The sequence below is a fragment of the Schistocerca piceifrons genome, chromosome 2 (genome assembly GCF_021461385.2).
Source record: "Schistocerca piceifrons isolate TAMUIC-IGC-003096 chromosome 2, iqSchPice1.1, whole genome shotgun sequence".
In the NCBI taxonomy this organism is placed as follows: Eukaryota; Metazoa; Arthropoda; class Insecta; order Orthoptera; family Acrididae; genus Schistocerca; species Schistocerca piceifrons.
The window spans coordinates 758,930,412-758,956,513 of record NC_060139.1 but is presented as its reverse complement, the minus strand read 5'-3'; positions in this window follow the sequence as shown (position 1 = coordinate 758,956,513).

Below are 26,102 nucleotides of genomic sequence, written 5' to 3'. Positions count from 1 at the left end.
TCTGTCTCCAATCGAGCAGTGGTTCACAACCCCACGACAGGCTACAGCAGTCTGTCCACTCACCCCACCGCCGCCCCGCACCGAATCCAGGGTTACTGTGCGGTTTGGCCCTAGTGCCCCCTCCCCCGCCTGCGAACGTCTCATACCAGACGAGTGTAACACCAAATGTTTGCGTGGTAGAGCAATTATGCTGCGCAGCAATCCCCGACATAGTGTAATTGAGGTGGAATAAGGGGAACCAGCCCGCATTCGGCGAGGAAGATGGAAAACCGCCGGCCGCGGTGGCCGAGCGGTTCTAGGCGCTACAGTCTGGAACGGCGCGAACGCTACGGTCGCAGATTCGAATCCTGCCTCGGGCATGGAAGTGTGTGATGGGCTTAGTTAGGTTTAAGTAGTTCTAAGTTCTAGGGGACTGATGACCTTAGAAGTTAAGTCCCATAGTGCTCGGAGCCATTTTTTTGGAAAACCGCCTCAAAAACCGTCCAGAAGCTGGCCGGCACACCGGACCTCGACACTAATCCGCTGGGTGGATTCGTGCCGGGGACCGGCACGCCTTCCCGCTCGGGAAACAGCGCGTTACTGTGCAGCTAGACGAACGAGCGTAACTGTCCCTTACTGATCGCCCACGTGCAGCAGGCTTGGAACGCCATCTCACAAACGGACATGCGGCACCTGTACAGGACAAAAAAGCATGCACGTATGCATGCTTGCATCCAACATTCTGGCGGCTACGCCGGTTAATTATGTAACAGCATTTCACATCTGCAGTGGGTTACCTTGTCCTTACTTTAATCTGTGATCTTGCTACGTTAATTACTTAAATATGTTACTTAGACAAATGCATTCCTGAAATTTCTTTACGTTAATTACTTTTTGGTGTTGCGATTTTCCCCGTCCTTATATATAGACATTACGTATGCTGAAAACGAATGACCCCAACAATTTCTAAATTTTGTCACAATAAATTAACGTTATATCTAAAATTCCTAATTTGTTCTTGGAGTGTCCTGTAGAGCTTCAAATACCTGTAAGCAACACTCCTTCGGGCACTTGAAATTTTGGTTTCAAATGCTCACCTACTGGCAGAAAAGAATCACAGTTACGTCAATCCTGTGTGCATGTCGAGTATCCTGCTTTTTGCCCCTGACAGTAAAAACATGTGGTTATTGGGGAGGTGAAGTGCTGCTTGTCCCCATCCGCCGCCTACTACATTGCCGAGCAGAGATCGGCCCGCTTCGCCGAACGATGACGTCGCTTTCGCCAACCTGTTCGCCTGAGCGGGTAATGAAGAACTGTCATCGATCAATCGCTGTCGACCCGATGCTGTCGATGCACCACTCATTAATGCAATCGACGTCGCGCAACAGTAATTATCGCACGCTTCCAGTACCTGCTATTGGAGCGATGAGCAGCGCGTGCGCCGAGGTTTAGGCCATTAAGCTGTCACTTCCCCTTCCGTTGTGGGACCTCCAACACCGCAGAACATTTCGCTGATCGCTACTGCGATTAACTTCACTGGACAGTGAGGCGATAGCACTTCTCGAACCGTATTTCCAGGCGACACTAGAGGAACGAAATGCTTCTTGCGATTTTTACATTGCCATAATAAGTTGGGTGCAAGCACATTCAAATAATTTTAACAGATACTCTGTAATAAGCTACACTCTTCATTATCAACAAGCATACAAGGAAATCTCATATCATAAACTGTAACCTCTTTCATCTATATTGGACGTAGTTGTTTATATTGTATAAACAATATTAATTGCAACCATAAGACGGTGGAAGCAATGAATATCACAGTAAATGCATAATTTTTGTGTGATTTATGTATTTGTTAGTACCGTACTGCATTCGATATACAGGGTGTATCAAAAACAAGCAACCGATTTAAAAAACTATCAAAACTGTTATGTTATTTGAGATATGTGCGTGAACAATTTACTGTTGGAGAGAGCAAACACTCGAGTTCTACATGGTTCCCGCTAGGTAGCAGCAGTGTGCGGCGACTTCAGTTTTAGTAAAAATGGTGTCGGGAAAACAGAAAGCCTTTTGTGTTCTACGTTTTGCGCAGTGCGGGTCAGTAGTAACTGTTCAGCGTGACTTTCGCACTAGGTAAGGTGTGGATCCTCTTACAGCACAGAGCATTAGACGATGGCATGGACAATTTTGAAAAACAGTTTCTTTGTGTAAAGGCTAGTCGCCTGGCCGTACCCGAGTTTCTGACACAGTCGTCGAACGCATCCGACATAGTTTCGCTAGGAGTCCGCAGAAATCTGTTCGCCGTGCAGCTCGACAGTTCAACATGCCCCCGATGTCCGTCTGGCGTGTGTTGCGTTGACATTTGCGGCAATTCTAAAATCAAAGGATTACTGAACGATGGATCGGTCGCACTAGACCAAATGATTCAGCCTTACATCACTGACCACCAAGATCACCGGACCTGAATGCATGTGACTTCTTGCGGGGTTTTACAGAAGACTGTTTATGTGCCTCCGTTATCAACAAAAATGAATGAACTGAGACTCGCATAACAGCAGCTGTGGAAGCTATAACTCAAGACATGCTCGCTGCAGTGTGGCAACAATTTTAATACTGCATTGACATATGCCGTACATCTCAAGGGAAGCATATTGAACACCTACGAAGAGGTGTGAAAAAAATATTTGAGTTTCCCGTTCATCAAAGAACAAAATTCATTGTATATGTTTATTAGTTTTAGAAATATAGGCGTGCCAAATCGGATGATTCTTTTCGATACACCCTTTATTATTGTATTATTATCATAACAAAATGAACACAAAGTCTGCTGTTGAAGGTGCCCTAAGTGATTGCATGAATTTCGTATTATATAACACGTAGAAGTAGTAGTTTCATTCAGACGTGCCTTATTTTTACAAGAATATTAAACATTGTGGGTTTTCACGCTTTGTGGCTGCTGGGCTAACGTGTGTGATCCTTGAATAGTGATGGCCCATCGCTGATGTCATTCGGTCGGACTACACACACTTATACATGAAGTTGACAAAAGCAACGGAATACCTTCTAACATCTTGTTGGACCTGCTTTTGTCCGGCGTACCGCAGAAACTCGACGTGGCAAGGACTCAGCAAGTCGCTGAAAGTCCACTGCAGAAATATTGAGTCTTGCTGCCTCTATAGCACTCCATAATTGCTAAAGCGTCGCCGGTGTGGGATGTTGTGCACCAACTGACCTCTAGATTATATTCCATGAATGTTTGATAGGATTCATGTCGGGCGATATGGTGGCCATATTATTCGCTCGAATTGTCCAGAACGTTCTTTAAACAAATTGCGAATGGTTGAGGCCCAGTGACATGGCGGATTGTCGTTCATAAAAACTCTGTCGTCTTTTGGGGTTCAAATGGCTCTAAGCGCTATGGGACTTAACATCTGAGGCCATCAGTCCCTTAGAACTTAGAACTACGTAAACCTAACTAACCTAAGGACATCACACACATCCATGCCCGAGGCAGGATTCGAATCTGCGACCGTAGCAGCAGCGCGGTTCCAGACTGAAGCGCCTAGAACCGCTCGGTCACAGCGGCCGGCCGTCTTTTGGGTACATGAAGTCCACGAATGGCTGCAAGTCGTCTCCAAGTAGCCGAACATAACCATTTCCAGTCAGTGATCGGTTCCATACAAATGCAGCCCTCATACCATTACGGAGCCACCACCAGCTTGCACAATGCCTTGTTCATAACCTGGGTCCATGGCTTCGTGGGGTCTGTGCCATACTCGAACCCCTCCAGTAGCTCTTACCAAGTGAAATCGGGACTCATCTGACCAGGCCACGGTTTTCTATGGTCCAAACGATATGGTTACGAGCCCGGGAGAAGTGCTGCAAGCGATGTCGTGCTGTTAGCAAAGGCTCTCGCGTCGGTCGTCTGCTGCCGTAGCCCATTAACGGCACATTTCGCCGCACTGTCCTAACGGATACATCCGTCGTATGTTCAACATTGTTTTCTGCGGTTATATCACGCAGTGTTGCTTGTCTGTTAGCAGTGATCTCTCTCCGTAAACGCTGCTACTCTCGTCGACAATTGCTTTGTCCCTGGTGAGATGTAATGTCGGAAATTTGGTATCTCGGCACGCTCTTGACACTGTATATCTCACTTAAATCTTGACAACCTGCCGTTGTAGCAGCAGTAACCGATCTAACAACTGCGCCAAATACTTGTCTTATATAGCGTTGCCGACCGCAGCGCCGTATTCTGCATGTTGCACATCTCTATATTTGAATACGCCTGCCTATAACAGTTTCTTTGGCGCTTCAGTGTATACTACTTACTTAAACTAGAGTTATAGAGGCGGAACCGTTTAATTAATCTTCGAAATATTTTGCTTAGTTGTAGCTGTTCACAGCAGTCATGCTTTACGTAGTGTTCATCTCTGTAGCGGTATGGATGTAATAGTCATTGCCGGCCGCGGTGGTCTCACGGTTCTAGGCGCGCAGTCCGGAACTGTGCGACTGCTACGGTCGCAGGTTCGAATCCTGCCTCGGGCATGGATGTGTGTGATGTCCTTAGGTTGGTTAGGTTTAAGTAGTTCTAAATTCTAGGGGACTGATGACCACAGCTGTTAAGTCCCATAGTGCTCAGAGCCATTTGAACCATTTTTTTCAATAGTCATTGATGTTTTATTAATTGGTGTATTTGGCCTATCGCCTCAGTTTTGCCAGTCTTCGTCGTACAGACGTTTGTGAAGTGTCCATAACCTCGTCTCATCGACAAAAAAAAATTGGCCAGGTGCGAATAGTACTCGCGCTCCAAGGGTTCCGAACAAACCTAATTAAGTATACAGACAAAAATCAAACAATGTAAAATACAGGATGGAGTGTGATAATTACGAGAAGGAAAGTTGCTACTCGCCATATAGCGGAGATGCTGAGTCGCAGATAGGCATTATGGTTTCAGTTGCCTGAGACTGCAAACGTGTGTGTGAGTTGCGTTTGCGTGCTTAGTGTGTGTGTGTGTGTGTGTGTGTGTGTGTGTGTGTGTGTATTTTTTACGAAGGCCAATGGCCGAAAGCTTTAATTGTGAAAGTCTTATGTTGTGCCTATCTGCGACGCAACATCTCCGCTATATGGTGAGTAGAAACTGTCCTTCTCATACTATTGTTAAGTATACAGACACTTCATCCATCCTGGGAATCAAGAACCTGAACAATTTTTGCCAGTTATCGACTTTGACGCTGGCAAGATACCGGTCCAGTGAATTCCAAGACATTAGAGAAAGTTTTAATTTTAAATCCGAAGTCGGATAACAAATGACAAAAGAAATATTTTTCGCGTGACATTATTACAGATCATCAGATTTCTTAATTTTATCTTTACTTGCGCTCTGAAACTTTGCTTCTTGCAAAATTTCGTGATTCTACTTCAACGGGAAATACCTTACATGTTTTGATGAGTTTGCGACTATCAAAATATCTGATATAAATGGCCGTATCTTTTGATTGCATTGACTTAGAAGTTTAACGTTTTTACACGACTAAAGGATCATAGACAGTATCTGACCTGATACGCCTACCCGTTTCTGAGAAAAAAGGGGAGTTAACAGGCGGGCGTACAGAGAGTCGGATAACAAACGTAAAATAAATTTCTTTCGTGTGATACAATAAGCAATTAATTTTCAGGTTTATTTGCTTTACTTATACTGTCAAACCGCGCTTCCTGGGAAATTTCATGATTCTAGGCCAAAGAGAAGTACTCTATAGGATTTCACGTGTGAGCTTGTGAATATCATAATATCTCGTATAAATGGCCGTATCTTTCGACTGCATTGAGTTAGAAGCGCAAAGGGGAAGTAAACCTTCTAACATTACATAAATGCCAAGTTGGTATATCCATCAATTCCCGATAAAAAGGATAACACATGACAAAAAATATTTTATCATGTGATGTAATTACAAATTAGTATTTTTCATATTTTTTTTCATTCACTTGTTCTGTGAAAGCTTCCTGCCCGCCAAACTTTATATCAGCGGGAAGTAACCTATAGGATGTGATGAGTGTGTTTGCGAGTATCAAAATATGCAACATAAGTGGTCGTCTCCTTTAATTGGTGGCTTAAAAGCTTCAATTTTTTCACAACCAAGGGACTGCAGAACTCAGACTGTTGCATAAATTTCAACTTGATACGTCCATCCGTTCCGGAGAAAAAGGTGCCTTAACAGGCGGACAGAAAGAAAGTCGGATATCAACTAAGAAAAATTATTTTCTTGTGATATAATCACAAATTAACACTTTTCAGATTTTTGTGAGACCTTGCATCTTCCTCAATTTCACTATTCCAGGCCAACGGGAAGTACCCTATGGGTTCTGACGAGTGTGTTTCTATCAAAATATGTGGCATAAATGGCCGTATCTTTTTATTGCATTGACTGAGAAAACACAATTTTGTGCACAACCAAAGGGCCGTAGACCTTAGACTGTGGCATAATTTTGAACTTGATACGTCTACCTTTTCCTGAGAGAAAGCGTTTTTAACAGACCTACAAGGAAAGACTGACAACAAAGTGATCCTATAAGGGTTTCTTCTTCGCTGAGTGATGTACGGAACCCGAAAACAATAAAAGTGCAGGCTTAGATTTTTAGTGGTTGACTGATACAATAGCCAGTCCTTTCGCAAGCTGCAGCCAGCAACGGTCAAAGTTACTCGTGGGCTTTTTCACAAAACTTGCATACAGAACACCACCCCTTCTCCCAGAAAGGCCCACTGTTGCACGCAAATGTCAAAACTACAACTCAGGTAACGGAATAAGGTGCCTTAAGCCCCGCCTTTAGCTCCGTTGTGCAGTCTATTCCCTACACGTCACCTCCCTGCGGCATTAACGGGCGGTGAGCTAGGGTGTACCACGGTCGTTCCACATTCCACCTCCGGCCGTTACGTCACATTAGAGCCCTCTAGTAAGCGACTAGAGGAGACGCACGGTCCTTCTACATTCTGATGCACCCGTCGTCTAAGAAATAATGTCGTATTACCCTTAATTTATGTGGTGTCGTTAAGTGTTTGTTAATGTAATTTTAATAAGTGTGTTTTGTATATTGTTTGCAGTTTCGTGTAGCCTTTGAGAATCACTTACGCGTCTAAACCAGTGTAGCTCACAAACAACACATGCGAGCACTGACTGATTATCTCTGTAGTCAGCGTAAATCTTCAAAAATGGTTGAAATGGTTCTGAGCACTATGGGACTTAACATCTGAGGTCATCTGTCCCCTAGACTTAGAACTACTTAAACCTAACTAGCCTAAGGACATCACACACATCCATGCCCGAAGCAGGATTCGAACCTGCGACGGTAGCAGCAGCGCGGTTCCGGACTGAAGCGCCTAGAACCGCTCGGCCGCAATGGCCGGGGTAATTCATCCATGTCTTGCCGCATATACAAGACCAAACGCTTTAAGTAAGCGGAATATGCAGGCTGTAAAGCTGTTCCTCTCACACCTGCTCAAAAAAAAATTGTATGGAGAACCCGTTCATAGTTCTTGTTAAAAAAATTTCAGATGCACCCAGCATAATCTGTACATACATCTCTGCTCTGCAAACTACGGTGAAGTGCATGGCAGAGGATACATCGCATTGTGCCAGTTATAGACATTTTCCTGTTCCAGTCACTTATCGAAGAATGTCTGCTTAAATTCCTCTGTGCTCGTTGCAATAGTCTAATCTTGTCTTCGCGATCCCTATGGGAATTATACGTAGGGGGTTGCAATATATTTCTAGAGCCACCTTTTAAAAATGGCTCTAATTTTTTTTAAGTTGCCGGCCGTGGTGGCCGAGCGGTTCTAATCGCTTCAGTGCGGAATCGCACGACTGCTACGGTCGCAGGTTCGAATCCTGCCTCGGGCATGGATGTGTGTGATGCCCTTAGGTTAGTTAGGTTTAAGTAATTCTAAGTTCTAGGGGACTGATGACCTCAGATGTTAAGTCCCAGAGTGCTCAGAGCCATTTAAACCATTTTTTTTAAAGTTGGTTTTCATGGGATGGTTCGCATCTAACTTCAAGTGCCTACCAATTCAGTTCCTTCAGTATCTTCGAGACACTCACATATTACTCGAACAAACCTGCAACCATTCGTGATGCCCTTCTCTTTTTCCGTTCAATATCCCCTGTTCGTCTTCGTTGACATTGGTTCCACTCACTTGAACAATATTCTAGGATGGTCCGCACGAGTGTTTTGCATCCAGTCTCCTTTGTAGACTGATTGCTTGTCCTTCGCATCCTACCACTGAACCGCAGCCTGCCACCTACTTTGCCAACAACTGATACTATGTGATCGTTCTGTTTCAAATCTTCACAAATTGTTACACCCAGGTAATCGTATATGTTAACCGACTCCCACTACGATTCATTGACATCGTACTCATATAACACAACGTTGTTTTTTTGTGAAGCGCATAATTTTACATATCTGAACATTGAAAGCGAGTTGCCAATCCTCACACCATTTAGAAATCTGACTGAATATTTGTGCTGTTTCTTTAAGACAGTGCTTCATTGTAGATAATTGCATCTTCTGCCAGAAATCTGAAGTTACTGACCTTGCGAACAATATTAAGATGTGGGCGTGCTGGAAAGTAAAACCTGCAATTTTTTCTGTGTAAACTCTTAAATATTTTAAAATAAAACAAACGTTATTAACATTCTGTATCTTTATTCTTCGTGTCTGCGTATTTACAGTCTTCTGCCGGTAGAGGTCTCCGAATTTTAGCGTGCATCGTAGTGGGGTGCAACGTTAATATGTCAGTGCGTGAGAAAGAGCGCCTTTCGAATTCGAAGAGCTCGTCTACACATGGAGCACCTTCTCCTTCATCATGACAATGCTAGATAACACACGATCGCAGCGACATCTGCAACAATACGACGTCTTGTGTTCATTGTCACCAATCATCCTCCATACACTCCCTACTTGGTCCCATCAATGATCTTCCATACAGTTCCGACTTATTCCCATCCGAGATTCGTCTCTTTCCAAAACTTAAAGGACTTCACTTCGGTAACGATGAAGCGATCCAAGCCGAGGTGAGTTTGTGGTCCCGTCAATAACGTCAAACATTCTACAGTGACGGTGTCACCAAAATGGTCTCTCGTTGGGAGTAATGTGTTCGTCGCCAGGGGTACTATGTTGAGAAATAAATGTGTTGACATGAAGAACAAAGATGCAGAATGTTAATAAAGTTCGTTTTATTTAACAAGCTCTAAAAGTTTTCACATAAAAAGTTCGTAGGTATTACTTTTCAGTAGGACCTCGTATTAAAATTGTCCGCATGGTCATTGACGTACAACAAGAGCATCAACAGTCCCAGAACACTTCCCTGGGGCGCTCCCGAAGTTACTTCCATCTCTGCATATGACTCTCCATGAAAGATAACATCCTGCCAAAAAATCCTCTAGCCAGTAAAAATTTCGCTTTATTGTAATAATAAAGGTAGATATAGTACTGAGTCAAATGCTTTCCGAAAATCGAGAAATACTGTATATACTCAACTGCTGTGATCCAGGACTTTTAGCATGTCACGTGATAAAAGTACGACTTCGGTTTCGCATGGTCGATGTTTTTCGGAATCGATGTTGGTTGGCGTGGAGGAGGTCATTACTCGCATGTTCGAGATACCTCAGTACGTTTGAGCTTACAATAAGTTCTAAGATTCTCTAACAAATGTATGTCACGGATGTTGAACGGTAGTTTAGTGCACCACTTCTTCTTGTAGATTCATGTGACCTGCACTTTCTTCTAACAAAAGGGCACGGTTTTCAATCGAGGGATATTCAGTAGATTACTGTTGAAAGAGGATCTAATTCGGCCGTAAATGGTGAGTAGAATCTCATAGCGATTCCATCGGTTCCTGGAGCTTTGTTCAGTTTTAAACTCCGGGTTATATCAAAGTAGGAGACAAAACGGAAAATCAGTCACTCAAAAAGCATCGGTAGTAACAAAATTTTGTTTACGCATGAGCCCAGGAAACCATGGGCTTTTTTAAAACTGCAAAAATATACTGCCTGAATATATTTCTCACTGACAGACGGCGTTGCGACGAACCCTCAGCGGCTACCTGTCGCTATTTACACAGATTTGCTGGCTCTCTAAATGGAAAACAATGCGTGCTGACTTTTAAACGATCCGTGGATAGATGAAGTGCACTTCTCACACGATGAATGTGTTAAATCACACCTCTATGGATTGTACCGGTCCACTACACTTTTATAGGTGAGAAAGTATAAATTATGGAAATGAACACGAGCGATTTTTCATTCTTTTCACTCCACAAAAACACGAGACGTAATAAAATATTTTGATGGTTGAAAAACAATTATTATACTCTCAGGATAACCACAAATTTTTTCATACATTCCTCGTATATCTTCATGTAACATTTATCAAAAAAAATCAAGGTTTTCTCAGAGATATATAACAGTTTGATTCAGTTTCCCACACATTTTCACTTGCTGATAATTCTGATTATAAAGCAAATAAATGGCCGACAGCCAACACAATGCAATGTGCCTATGGTATTCGATAAGCGACGTAATCACGAAAGGATATTTACGTGAACTCTATTAAAAGCGAACAACAATATTTTAAAATACGTTTCATCGCACCACACTGCCCACAGAACGCTTAGAGTGAGAAACGAGCAGGTATGGTGCTACACTGTAGTCCTAGCACAATAATGCGAATGTGTTAAAGCTGTGAGAACGGTATGTTGTCGAACCCACGTATGATATTATGTTACGAGAAGTGTTTATCACAACTAAATTGGCTTGCTGGAAGCGAAGCTAAAGTCTTACTGTATGAGCACATTCCACTACCGTAAAGAACAGTGACAGTGTTTAGTTAATAATACATTATTTTTGGATATGTGTAACAGCAAGTGTTATTAAGAAAAAATTATTCACTACAGAACATGCTGTTAGGCTTTGTAACATGTCTGTAAAATATTTACATCAGGCTCCTTTCTTTACTCTTTGAATTAAGTGCACACGACAACTCCAACATTAACATCAAACTATATTGGAACTGATGCGTGTTTCGTCAACACATGTGTGAGACACATATAATAGACAGTGATTTCTGCCAGAGTATGACAGTATTCTTAATTTTAAATCACTTTTCATTATTTCTCTCGCAAGTTTCCGGTAGCAGGTCTTAATGATAGAAAAGCTTTTCTTTCAAAAATTCGAAAAAATCTTGAAACAAGTATTAAGGACATCAAGAGTATATTACCAAATTTCCACGTCATTTAAAAATTTGCATTAGAGGTAAAATTGAGCTGAATCTGTAGAAAGGTCAATTATCAATAGATTCTCGGTTAAGGGCGTTAGAATTCGATTTAAATGCACTTGTATTATCTTTGATAAAGATTTTCCTGAGTTTCAGGAAAAGGTAGTTCATATCTGAGGATGATCCAACAGCCAAGCTAAGGATTTTAAAGAGCGAAAACGGGTAGTTCACCAAATGTCGCCCTTAGCATCTGAAGATGGCCATCGAAGGCCGAAACCAGTAATGAATGCATCATAAAAGAAATGACTCTGTCAAATTTTTTTAAAAAAAAAAACCTTCTAATAAATCAGTCGCCGTTTTCTCAAACGGAAAGCCGTTTTTTTCAAAAAACACACTGACCACAATGGCACCATAACGGGAAACGACAGAGAGAATAATGATTTCGGTTTTCCGAATTTGTTTCACTGTGAAAGATGGAAATACGGTCCCTCATGCCAATCAACGTATGAACTTCGAAATGGCAGATATTGAGATAACTGAAGGTGGAATAAAAAAACAACTACAATCGCTTTGTAGTAGAAAGGCATGAGCATAAAATGATATACCTGCAATATTCTACAGCGATTTTGCGGAAGTACTTCTAGCAGAAGTTTACCGTAGATCACTGGAGTAACTAAGGGTATCCAGTGACTGGATAAAAAGCGTAGGTCATACCCATTTCCAAAAAGGGTCGCAGAACGGATGCTCACAATTATTGGCCTATATTGCTGAAGTGGATGTGTTGTAGAATTATAGAATATGTTCTACACTCATGTATTATGATGTTTTTGTAGAAGTAAAATCTATAAAAATCGTAATGTATTCCGCAAACAGGCATCTTAAAAAACTCAGCTCTGTTCCTCCACGAGATCGACAGCGCTGAGGACATCGGCGCTCACATTGATGCCGTCTTCCTCGACTTCGAGAAGGCATTTGACACTGCCCCGCTCTGCCGTTTAGTGAAAAAAATACGATCTTACCAGATTTGCTTCTGAGTTTAAGACTTCCTCGCAGATAGACCTCAATACCTCGCTTTTAACGGAACAAAATAGACAGTTTGAAACAATTTTGGGGGTACCCGAAGAAGTGTGATACGACTTACTGCTTACAACACGCATCAATGATGTATTAGAATGCGTTGGAGCCTCTTTAAGGCTGTTCCCAGATGATACGGTTGTATATATGAAGGTAACAACGCCAGAACTGTAACGATTTGTAGAAGGATCTCCGGAGGGTTGATGAATGGTGCAGGGACTGGCAGTTGAGCCTGGACGTAAATAAGTGCAACATACTGCGCGCACATAGGAGAACAAATCCGCTACTGTACAACTGCACCATTGATGAAAAATTGTTGAAAACTGTATCTACCGTAAAAATATATTGCAGTAATCAAGCGGAGCAACCTTAACTGGAATGATCATATAGAACAAATAGTAGGAAAAGTAGGTGCTAGTCTGAGATGCATGGGGAGAATTTTAAGAGAATGTAACTCATCTAGGAAAGAAACGGCTGACAGAATATCTGTTCGATCATTCTTGAGTACTATTCATCACTCTGAGACCTTTACCAGGTAGGACTGACAGCACAGAAGTTCCAACGAAGAGCGGCGCGTTTCGTCACGGGATCGTTTAATTAGCGCGAGAGCGTTACGGAGATTCTCAGTAAACTCCAGTGGCAGACGCTACAAGAGAGGCGTTGAGCATCACGGAGAGGTTAACTACTGAAATTTCGAGAGAGTACTTTCCGGGAAGAGCCGGACAACATATTAATTGTTTCTTTCCACATGCCGGCCGGTATGGCCGTGCGGTTCTAGGCGCTTCAGTCTGGAGCCGTGTGACCGCTACAGTCGCAGGTTCGAATCCTGCCTCAGGCATGGATGTGTGTTAGGTTTAAGTAGTTCTAAGTTCTAGGAGACTGATGACCACACATGTTAAGTCCCATACTGCTCAGAGCCATTTGCACCATTTCTTTCCACATACGAGTCAAGAAGAATCAAGAATCTTTTTTCGCCATAAATCATTTCACAGTTATATGCGTTTTGTCAACCTGATACAAGATAAAGTATATACAATGCACCTTAGTACAATGTGTAGCATTAAATATTAGTTCTACAAAGTTTATGCAGTACATAATAATACAATTAAAAGTAACAGTTTTTAAAAGTTAATATACTAATCTGGTAAATGAAAGTAGTCTTTAATATTATAAAAAGGGTGATCTGTTAACCAGTTGTACCACTTACGTTTAAAACTAATTATATCCATGGTCCGAGCAAAGACTGGTAACTCACTGAAAATTCTGAGTGGGTTTTCTTTGTGAGAATTTCCAGTCAATGCTAACCTGTGCCTAGGTATATCTAACTTCGACTTAGCTCTAATATTGTGGCCATGAACTTCCCCCCTGGCAACAAGTTCTGTCATATTACTTTTAATGTGAAGACCTGCACCATATTTACAACAGTAAGTATTTTGAGCCTGGTGAAGAGTGGACGACAATGTTCCAAATGACTTGTCTTACAAATTAAACGCTTAACTTTCGTTTGTATTTTAAAAAGCTATCGACATGGGGAGAATGTCCCCTTATAATAAGGCCATATGATATATGTGACTGGAAAAGTCCAAAGTATGTCATCCGAAGGTAATCCATGCGTACATGTCCCTTAGTTTCAAAAAGAGGTATGATACCCGAGATATCTTTTTGCAGACATGATTGAAATGACCACAACAAGAAAATTCGATAAATTAGAGCCAATGCAGAGATCTACGGACAGTCAATCTTCCCACGCGCCATTCACGAATGGGGGATGCTAACAACGTAGCTAAGGAGTAGGCGAGAGAGGCGGGCGGCCAGCGGTCGGCAGCGGCAGCGACCTCTGGTGGCGAGTCGATACTGGTGCAGCGCAGGTGGCCCAGCTCTGCGGACGTCACTTAATGCAGTATTAATGACGAGTTCATCGAGGAGCGCCATACACAGCAAAACGGAAGTCCCGGCGGTGCCTGGCGTGTAGTATATGAGGACGGCTCTCGTAGAAACGAGGGCGCAGTGCCTTATATTACCACTCTCTAACGGGAGCGGCCGTGGCGAGTGGGTTGTGCAAGATTCATTCAATTCCAGAATATTCTTTCAGAGCGGCAGCACGACCCTTTCAAACAGTTTGCTTGTATTTGTTTAGGTCCATGCTTACTGCAATAGCCGTGCGGTAAACTACGTGTGTCTCTTCTGGTTAATGTATTCTTTAATCTGGGCCAGCAGTCTTGCGAGGCTTTGCGCACCGCGTTTTCAAATTCGAATTGGCAGCATTTGTGCCTTTAGGACGAATACCATTTAACAAATAACTGTATCCCGCAGCTTAAAATTTCCTCGTTGTATTTGGCAATTGGCTGTTCCGGGCCACGTGTTGCTGTGGCTCAGTCTGGCAAAATGGGGAAGGAAGAAAAGATAAAACACGCGTTTCTAATATGCGTGGCAGTCGGATATACTTCTTAATCTCCTTCTCCCTCCTCTCTCTGTGCATCACCACCTCCCTCCCTCCCTCCCCCCCCCCCCCCCCCCCCCCCCCACTCTCTGACCATCACCTTCTTTGCCCCTTCTACGTCCATTTCTTCTCTCTCTGACCTTGCGTCTTCTTTATTGTTACTGCATATTCAGTTTCTGTGGTAGTATTCTAATCATAAGTCATAAATACAATTTCCTGTTTCTTAATGGTGTTTCACTATGTCGTCCGAATGTGTATTGTGTACAAATTTAAAGTAAATAGGTAGAGAATTTTTCAAAATACTTGATAATAACGTTTTCCCTTTATGTTCAAAAAATAGAGTTATAAAAATAAGAATGTATTCGAATGGAACTTGCGTCAAAATTTCAAAGCAATCGGTGAAAAACCTTCGGAGACTTACGATTTTGTACAAACGAACATTTACATTTTTATTGATTTCCCCTATAATTACATATTACACGTGGGGCTCTAGTACGTGCATAAAAACGTGCGAATTCTAAAGTAGCGTTGTGTCAAAATTGCAAAGCATTCCGTGAAGAACGTGAGGAGATTTAAGATTTCGAACACACAAACATCTACATCTTGATTTACATAGAAGTAAACGTTCATTCATACAAAATTGTAGATCTCTGAAATTTCTCCACCGAATGTTTCGAAATTTTGACACAACTTTGCATTCAAATACGGTCGTGTTTTTTTATTCCTAGTGAAGCACCATATATATTGAGGGGCTACGTTGTTAGCAATAATTTGTGTTCTTAGTTCACAAGCTTAAATATTCAAAAGTCCTTCGCCGATTCCTTTGAAATTTTGACACGACACTGCATGCGAATTGGCGCACGTTTATACATACATGCTGGAGGAACAGATTAGTGTTTAATGTCCGCTCGACAACGAGGTCATCAGAGACGGAGCGCAAGCTCGGATTAGGGGAGGATGTAGCAGGAAAAATGGCCGTATCCTTTCGAACGAATCACCACGACGTCTGCCTCAAGCGATTTAGGGAAATCACGGAAAACTTTAATCAGGATGGCCGGACGCGGGTTTGAACCGTCGTCCTCCCGAAGGCGAGGTCAGTGTGCTAACCACTGCGCTACCCCGCTCGGTATACCTACTGGAGCACCGTGTAGTATATATTATGCACATAATGAATAAAAATGTTTTATATGTATGACGCTCCAGTAGCTTCATATATGGACAGCGTCTTTGACAGCGCGGTACTGAAAATCCTGCGATGTGGAGGTACAGCCATAAAAGGATACCAAGTCATCGACGAGCGCGCAAAATCTAATCCGCAAGGTAAAATGCATGGGGTGCTAGCAGTGCGGTTTTTGCAAGTAACTAGTTGTCCGTGACAACTCGTCATCACCGATTTCGTCAAGATTTACGATATATCCATGTCTTGGCCACATATAAAAGTGACGGAAGTGGAAACTCCAGATGACCAAGCGTTTAGAAAAAATAGTATTTTGGCGCGGGTCGTGCAAAGCATGAACCATTTATGTTAGCATAGTTTCCTCGCAGCGGTTAGCACATCTGAAGTAGTGCATAACTTTAATCTGAAGGTCCTGGGATCGAGACACTGCGCGGGAACTACTTCTTTCTTTTAAGTTTTTACGTTACTTACAATGCTAATAAACCGTGCTAATGCTCAACATACTCGTACTATATTTGATATATTAAGCCCTATGCGCAGGAGGACAAATTTCCTCTGTTAACTGACTCATGGGAAGGATAAACAAATTCATAGTTATACGACGAGATTTTTCGAGATAAAGAATGATTGCCATGGTGCAGTATTAAAGTGATTCCCCCTAAATGTAGAAGACTAGTGCAACCCTGCAATGTTTGTTTTTATCGTCAGGTAAAGAATTTAATCAAAATGCTTCAAAACTGCACTTATTTCGTCGAGAGAGAAAAAGAAATCACAACTCGAGAAGACTGCGTCAAATACATTACGAGCTAAACTCACCAATATTTGGCGCAATGATGCGTTACGCGTGGCTTACAACCAAACTGTGCAGCGAGAAAGAACCTTTTATGAATGTGAAGAAAGACTGTTCTTGACTATAATTGTAGTTGTAAAAACGCAGTGATTTTCTTCCCCTCTTCCTCGAAATTTATTTGCAGTCCAAATCTTCCTTCGCCTTTCCTTTTCAGCGCCATTTATGAAAATGCTAGCTTATCGCCCGCTTCATCGCTGACGTAGGCTGTTAGACTGTAGGGTCTGCACAGATGTTTTTCATTATTCGATTTTTTATGTTGTTCACAAATTGTAACACCTTCTAAACTTTTCACACTAATTAAGGCCATAGAAGCATGGTCTTTCCGAATGTGCTTCTGGCCAAAAAGCGATTCTGGTAACTGGAGTCCGAGGTTTTCGTTAACCATGCCTTTTGCGGTCTTTCGGTGATATTTCAATAGAAACTTTCAACACATATAACATTAAGAAATATTTTCTTAAAAATTTTCACACCTTATTTCACCCCCTTAGGGGTTGAATTTCCAAACACAGTGAAACACGTATTTTTTATTTCTAAGAAAGAAGCCAAAAGCAAATTCTCAAGGATTTAGCTTTGAAAATGCTTTCATGATTAAGTAATTCGTAAAATTTTCACCTTCTATTTCACTCCCTTAGTGAATTTCCAAAAACACTGAAACATGTACTTTTTGTTTCCAAGCGAAGACTCAAATACCAGTTTTCATAGATGTAGCTTATGAAATGCTTTAGTAATTCTTTAATAATTATTTATTTTCAAAAAACTTTCACCCATTATCTTACTCCGTTAGTGGTTGAATTTCAAAACATTCTGAAACACGAATTCTTTTATTTCTGACTGAAAAACCAAATACGAATTTCCGTAGTTCTAGCTTCAAAGTTGTCTCAAAAGTGACATATTTTCAAAAAGCCTTCCATCGCCTATTTCACCCCCTCAGAAGTCGAATGGCCAACAATACCTTCTTAAACGATGCCTACAATATAAGATCAACGCCCTCTTCAAATTTCAAGTTTCTATCCTTAGCGGTTTGGGATGGACGATGAGTCAGTGAGTGAAAGAATGAGTCAGGCAGTCGGTACATTGCCTTTAATATACGAAAATTAATAGACGCATTCAGCAAATCTTTGTTTGTAGTGTTAGTAACGCAAAAATTGAAAATTTAAAAAAAAGTTACCCCATAGAGACTCGACCCCACAATACTCGGACTAGTGCTCTATAATTTTTCCTTTGCGCCAACCTTTGGCTGGAAACTAAGCCAACGTAAGTGACTCATGCCTCGCCCGACTCGCGCAGCAAATTATATTTTTTCTAAACCCTAGACATCTGGAGCTCTCACTTCCGTCACTTTCATTTCTGGCCAAGTCTTGAGTAAACCATAAATTTAGACGAATTCGGTGACGACGAGTAGGCGCGGTGCCCTTGAAAGTGCATATCAAGAATGTCAACATTGCAGCAATGCTGGATGCAAAAATTATGAGCACTTTCTGTAAAAAGGCGTAATTTGATGAAATCTTGCTTACAGTTTTATTTCTGTTTTCTTTTTCGCCTCTGTCTTTGAACTAATTTATTGATTTGCACTTACTACGAGATTAAAACTTCATTAATGCTCTATGTACTAAAAGGACGCCCATTGTTTATCGACTTTACAGGACTTCTAAATATTGCTGTTTGATTGTTTGGTGAGACTACCTTTCACAAAAATTGCCTAACATTCTCCGCCTTCCTCTCAGTGCCAAGTCGTCTGAAGTCCAAGAAATGTTAAGTAGATTTGGCCTTGCATTTTACCCAGAGAAAAAGCGCTTCGTAAATCTAACTACCGGTTCGAACGATCGTGGATTAAACTTCACTAACTGTTTCCCAGTATATTTTCTTCCAAGTTGCATGAGGTTGGTGATCACAGGAATGAGGTTGGGGGCTGGCATGCACATTGAGTAAAATTTTGTCCAACTAAATCGATGAATACAAAACATTTATTTACAAAAGGAAGCACATTCCTGAACTTAAGCAGGGGGCACCTACAAAAATTCTAACGCTTTAGTTCCATAACGACAAACTGTACTAAGTATAACTAATCATCAGGGGTTAGGCTGGGTCAGGAGCGCAACGTGGACGTGCATACACTCAGACGCGAAGTCTCAGACATTCACAGAATTGCGGAAGCTAATGAACATCATTTTCTTGCCGAATTTGATTCGTCGAAACTAGCTTGTGTCCGACAGCGGAAAGGGGCCACAAAAATAATCAGCAGCACCATGACATGGATTTTGTGGTTTACATATATGAAGGGAACCGTTTGTCAGCTTATGTAGGTAGGTACGACAACCTCGGCCCAGCAGCACCCCAGCCTAAGCAAAGTAATCGCGAGGAAACTTAAAACGTTTGTAAGCCTCACACGAAGACACGGGGTGACCACGAAAGCTCAGGGTCAGAGGACTGTTATAAACCTCTCCGAAAAGTTTTGGATGACAGGAGTACTTCGGCCCCGGGTAAAGGCTTACATCTGCACCGACGCTGCGGCAGCTATCGGCCGTAGGCGTTAGCAGCAGAGTGGAACAGACCGTCAGGCACCTCTTGTAAGGTGCGGCAGAGGAAGTAAGGTGAGCAACAAGCCGCTCTGTGGCTACAGGTAAGCCACCCAAGTCTAAGGTCAACATTGTAGAGACGCAAGGTCTACGATTTTTACGTAACGATGACGACATTGTAGCATTGCCAGCGGACAAGGGGAGTGTGTCAGTTCTCCTTTATTTATGCAGATTACCATTAAAAAGTTTCACAGTTACTCGTTGATCGCACATACATTGTTAGAGAGAATCCAAATCCATCATCGATAGAAAAACGGGTAGCTTTCGAAAATCTAAGCTTACTGATGATGTGGTTGCCTTCTGCCTCGCGAGTCTAGACCACTTCACAGAAATACATAAAGAAGGCATTAAACTCATACCAGTCATTAGTGTCTATAGGTCTCCCACATACAAGTTGGCAAAAAATCTGATGAAGCTCTTGGTGCCTAAAGTTGGCAATTGCAGGCATCATACCCAGAACTTTAAGGCTTTCGTTTACATAATGAAAGCTGTACATTCAGCTGCAAGCGACAACATGGTGATCACAGATTAAGAATCTTTTATTTAAGAAACCACTGCTAGGAGATGCGCTCTAACTTCTCATTGTTCTTTTTCTACCTGGCATTACTCAATATTTTGTATATGCCTTGATGACCAATTACCTCCTGTACAGTGGGAAATATTACGAAATGACCGATGGTGGGACTATGGGCTCTCCATCTTCACCAGCTGGTGCTGGCTTCGTTATTATTTTAAAGGACAAGCTTTCCACTCTGCTCCTCTCTGCCATTCTTGCTATTATAGGTATGTGGACGACACATTTTAAACTGACCTTAGTGAATGGATGCACTACATCAGTTCTTGGACCACATGAATCCACACATCTAAACTCGGCCTTACGGAAGAGCACAAGAACAGTGTCAAGAAAATTAATGTTCTCTCCCATGCATCGACTTACTTGGATTCCGTAATAAAAGAAGCGGTAGAAATTCGCACCTGTGACAACAATTTTAACAGAGACGGAGTTTATAATTTGACAAAGAAACATCGCAACTAGAACTCATATTTTAAAGTGAAAAAATTCACATTAGCAACATATCAACTGTAGCAATCGATTCCACGCGAAAATTTGGATCATAGTCCTGATAGTACGTAGTTATCTTCTGGATGCACAGCTTCTAAACTGCGAAAGCACCACTTCTGTGTCACTCATTCCGTGCCACTGCAGCCGCCTAATGTCCGAGTGCGTAGTACTGTACAGCGAATTGACCTCCAGAGTCCCCCTACTCGCGGGATGTTGAAGGCAAGGGAAGAGGAGGGGAAGGGACTCACGTTTACCGAATATGTTCCGAAACCTAGCTCGATAACAAGTTTTTAACGCGAAAAGAAAGTGTAATATTATTGAATTTTCTCATTTTGAGAGAACTGAAGGGCGATCTATTTAATTGTTGAAAACCATTCAACAGCGAAGATCGCGTAATTTTTTTTTTTATTTACGACTACCAGTTTCCACAGACTATGCTATCATCTTCAAGTCTTAAAATCTTTTGTTGTAAAACATGTTCATTTTGCGCTGACCTCACGCACAAGCTGTCAATTGGATAAAAAGAGCACAGTATAAAAGGTTTGTCATCGCTAAAATATTTAAAAACATGAAGTGTCTTGAGCAACATGCTATGTTCATATACATATTGCCCACAGTTGCTTGTTGCATCACACAAACGTGGTACACAATAGCACAACTATTTACATGTGCAGGACATATTCTAAACAGTTTGAATCCAATTTAAATGGCGTATAAGGTACAACTTATTCACCATTTAAATTTATACGCCATTCAAAGTTGATATGTGAATATTTGTGCTATTGTGTAATGTGTTTGTATGGTGGAACAAGCAACTGTGAGCAATGTATATATGGACACAGCAGGAAAAAAAATGTTCAAATGTGTGTGAAATCTTATGGGACTTAACTGCTAAGGTCATCAGTCCCTAAGCTTACACACTACTGAACCTAAATTATACTAAAGACAAACACACACACACCCATGCCCGAGTGGGGACTCGAACCTCCACCGGAACCAGCCGCACAGTACATGACTGCAGCGCCTCAGACCGCTCGGCCAATCCCGTGCGGCTATGGACATAGCCTGTTGCATAAGGTGCTTTATATTTTTAAACATTTTAGTGATGACAAATTTTTATAATATACTGCTTTTATCCACTTGACATCATGTGCGTGAGGTCAGCGTAAAATGCACATGTTTTACAATAAACGATTTTAAGACCTGAAGACGACAGCATAGCCTGTGGAAACCGGCTGTCTTAAATAAAAGAATATTTTATGTCATCTTGGCAATTGAATGGTTGTTAACAGGCCTGCAACTTTGCTTCCACCGTTTTGTAATAAATGACAGCAGCAGCAAGTTGTGGTGCAGGTGGCAAGTCGTAAGTCTCATATCAAAAGATTAAGCATTTGTAAACAGCACGCCACCAGAACATTAATCAATTTCTGATTGCGACATAGAGTCATTCCCGCCTGAATACGCCAACTTACGAACCTATTTCTCGCCATTAGTGGGAACTTTTTGCCTTAACATGAAGAAATCTGTGGCCGAGGCTCATAAAATGTCGATTGAGACCTACTGTGACCACCTTTTAGTGAAAGAGCGTGCACAGAATGGTTTCTACGCTTCAAGAACGGTGATTTTGATGTCGAATATCGGCATGGCGATGGAAGAGAGAAGATTTTCGACACTTCTGAAACAGACAGAAACAATCGCAGGAGATTGTTATCCAAAACTGTTGCTTTTGAGTGGAGCACAGGAAGACAAACGGCCGCAATACGACGATGAATATGGAAAGGTGCTTCTGCAGCAAGACTCAGTGTCGCAATACACGTCAAAACGTTGAAATGGATAGTACTACCCCACTCGCCGTATTCTCCAGAATACCTTTTCCAATCAATGGCACACGGCCTGGCTGACCAGCATCTCCGGCCATTCGAACAAGTGAAAAATTTGAACGATTCATGAATCTCCTAAAAAGACACCCGGTTCTTCCGCCGGGGCTGCCCGAAAGATGGGAGAAAGTAGTGCCCAGCGATTTTTGATACTAAAACTTCGAAAGTCGAGAAAGCCGCGGTAGCAAAGTTATACGCCTAATATGTCAACCTCACGCACAAATATGTTCCATATTATTTTATATATGCCTCAAAATCAAAATGCATAAACCTAAGCTACCGAATAATTAATAAAATAGAGTTAATTATATTCTATTTACCAATTTAATCACGACAGTCAAGTTAAAGAATAGCGGAACTCCCGGAATCGTGCTTCACTTTAACATTCGAAAGAAAATTACACGCTATTAAATAGCTCTACCTACTTCTTTAATGACACACTCGTTAATTTCATTAATTTACACTGAATTTGAGAATCGTAAAGTAAGTGTTCAAAGAAAAGAAATTCTGGCACTTGCTTCAGGTTAGAAACCACGCCCGTGGACACAATGAACGATGCGCTATGACTGGGTAGTTCACCAAATTATGAAGACAAACCCTTGGCGCTCGGACACTAGGTGGCTGCAGTGGGACTGAGCGACTGACAACGGGTTCGAGCGAATGTTGAAAAGCTGTACCTTCCGTACGTCATAACTGTATACTGTCGGAATTAAGAGCCAAATTTTCGCGTGAAATCGGTTCAAATGTTCAAAAATGTTCAAATGTTTGTGAAATCTTATGGGACTTAACTGCTAAGGTCATCAGTCCCTAAGCTTACACAATACTTAAATTATCCTAAGGGCAAACACACACACCCATGCCCGAGGGAGGTTCAAATGGTTCAAATGGCTCTGAGCACTATGGGACTCAACTTCTGAGGTCATCAGTCCCCTATAACTTAGAACTACTTAAACCTAACTAACCTAAGGACATCACACACATCCACGCCCGAGGCAGGATTCGAACCTGCGACCGTAGCGGTCTCGTGGTTCCAGACTGTAGCGCCTAGAACCGCACGGCAAGCCGGCTGCCCGAGGGAGAACTCGAACCTCCGCCGGGATCAGCCGCACAGTCCATGACTGCAGCGCCTTAGACCGCTCGGCGTGAAATCGGCCGTTGGTACTGACATCTTGCTAGTGTGCTTTTTTCTCCTTAAAAGATGGGTGGTGCCTGGAACGAACACTTGAGGTGGACCCTCTTCAAGGAAATAAAACCAAAAATCGAAACCCTTAGTGGGATAGGTGATACTTCTGGTTATCTTCCCTTCCACCTCCCAGACATGGCCCGATAGGGAGGAGAGAGAGTACTGCCGCACTGCCAGTTTGCTGCATTTGCGCATGCGAATCCCGCCTTCAGGTGACGACACACCGCCAGTATAACGAATTCCAAGTGACCTCACCCGATGAATAGCAAGACTGAACGCTTGATTAACGGACGAATCCGCTCCCAGCACAACGTTATGTCTCGACTAAGGAGATGGTGGTAATCTTCGAAAGCACAAGTTTTAACTCCTGCCTGACGCGGCCTAAACATCGAGCAGATTTTGTACTGGAATGCAGCCCGGAGAAACGTCGATATCACAGTGCGTCATATCGCAGGTGATTTCAGTGTAGCGTGCCAGAAACCCTTTCCTATCGGGAATGTACAGAGACAAATGCCCCACATATGCTTCGGCAGCCGACGACCGATATGACATTTAGTGATTTCCCATGACCTGGCTGCTAAGTGTATTTACGTTTACCGCTTACGACAAATGACAACGGCCGAGAGGGCGGTGTGCTGACCACATGCCCCTCCATATCTGCATCTAGTGACGACGATGTGCCCAGGACACGGCGCTCGGTCAGTACCGCTTTACCTTCAAGGCCTGTCCGGACGGAGTTTGTTTCGTTTTTATTATTTACCTTAAAAATACATGTGTTTTCGACGTATCCCCTTTAGGCCACTGTACTTTATACAACGTTTTCCAGTGAGGCGGGTTGCATCCAATAAGTGCAAAGCTGAAAAGACAGCAAAATATCCATGCCCGGCGCATTAGATTTAAGTTAGAGGTTGGTTGTGTCAACAGTTTGTGTTTAAGCTCACACCATTTTCCAACCTCCATGGTATAATTTTTCTACTGAAGCCAAGACCTCAAATATTTTTAATCCAATTGTTCCAGTTGAATGGTAAATTATTCGTCAGCTTTTTCTCCTTTAGCAAGGCAATCAAAAGGAAGAATCATTTTTCCATATCGGAAGAGTGCCGGCCGGAGTGGCCGTGCTGTTCTGGGCACTACAGTCTGGAGCCGAGCGACCGCTACGGTCGCGGGTTCGAATCCTGCCTCGGACATGGATGTGTGTGATGTCCTTAAGTTAGTTAGGTTTAAGTAGTTCTAAGTTCTAGGCGAATGATGACCTCAGAAGTTAAGTCGCATAGTGCTCAGAGCCATATCGGAAGAGTGTCACATTTTTTTCTCGTTGCTGCGTCTCCGACTTCCAACCTCCAACCACTGTAATTTTTTTTAAATTTGTGGTAAGTTCTATGGAACCAGGTCATCGGTCCCTAGGCTTACACACTACTTAATGTAACTTAAACTAACTTACGCTAAGGACAACACACACACCCATGCCCAAGGGAGGACTCGAACCTCCGACGGGGAGAGCCGCGCGAACTGTGGCAAGGCGCCCAAGACCGCACGGGTACCCCGCGCAACTCCAACCATTGCTTTGATTGCTCTTTCGTCTCTGGCGTGATCGACCAACTTCTCAACAACAGTAAGTAATTAGCGATTATAAGTACCTTATCCTATTTAAAATGATCTATATACTAATGAGAAATTTGTTGCACATTTACTTTTGATCAGCACGAAGCACAGCATTCTCATAAAAACGTAAGGCGCATGGTTTACTTTTTTTCCAAACCTCCCATTTCTTAGTTGTTTGATACACCTCTCACCGTCAACTGAAAAATACCGTATTGCGCAATTTCTCGTTGTTTTCATCTGTTAGAAGGAAAGGACTTTAAATAAAACAATTGTAAATGATTTTCCGGAGGTGATATAACGTAAAAAACAATAAACAATTTCGTGACGGAGCGGCACTGAATTTCGGCTCATCCATGTGAACAAAGTTCACACGAAAATAAAAGGTAAAATAACAGACGTCAGCACGAAAAGCACATTAAATCCTTTCGGTCGCGTACTCTATATAGAACAGCAGGCTGATGATAATACCACTGACACAAGATTGGAAGTTCAAAGGCAAAGGCAAAGTTAGGTGGCACAATGAAATTGTTGATAATTTATAGCCGAGTGCGTTGGTAAGCGCGTAAGTCAGAAATGTCTCCGGATATGGATTGATGGACCATAACATATCAGTCAAACGACAACCACGGACGGAAGAAGAAGTTCAGATTCTGTCATAAAGATGGGCATGTGGTATGAATACAAAAGTAAGATTCGAAACTGAAGTAAACGCTCTTTAAAAAGGCAGGCAGGAAGCTAAAATTCTCAGATTGTAAACTGAAGGAATAACATTTTCTTCCCTAACGAAGCGTTTTCACAAAGGACGTATTGTCAGAAATCAGAAGTTACCTTATTGAACGAGACAATACTCGAAAAAGATACAATACCTGATAAGCTTATACTTCGAGATTGGACCTGCATGCAGTAAAGGAACGCTACTTACAAGTGAACAAATGAAATCGGAGGCACATTCGCAGAGGACGCTTTTGGCCATGGGACTGCTGGAAGTTGTTTTATATGCGTACGTATGCCTG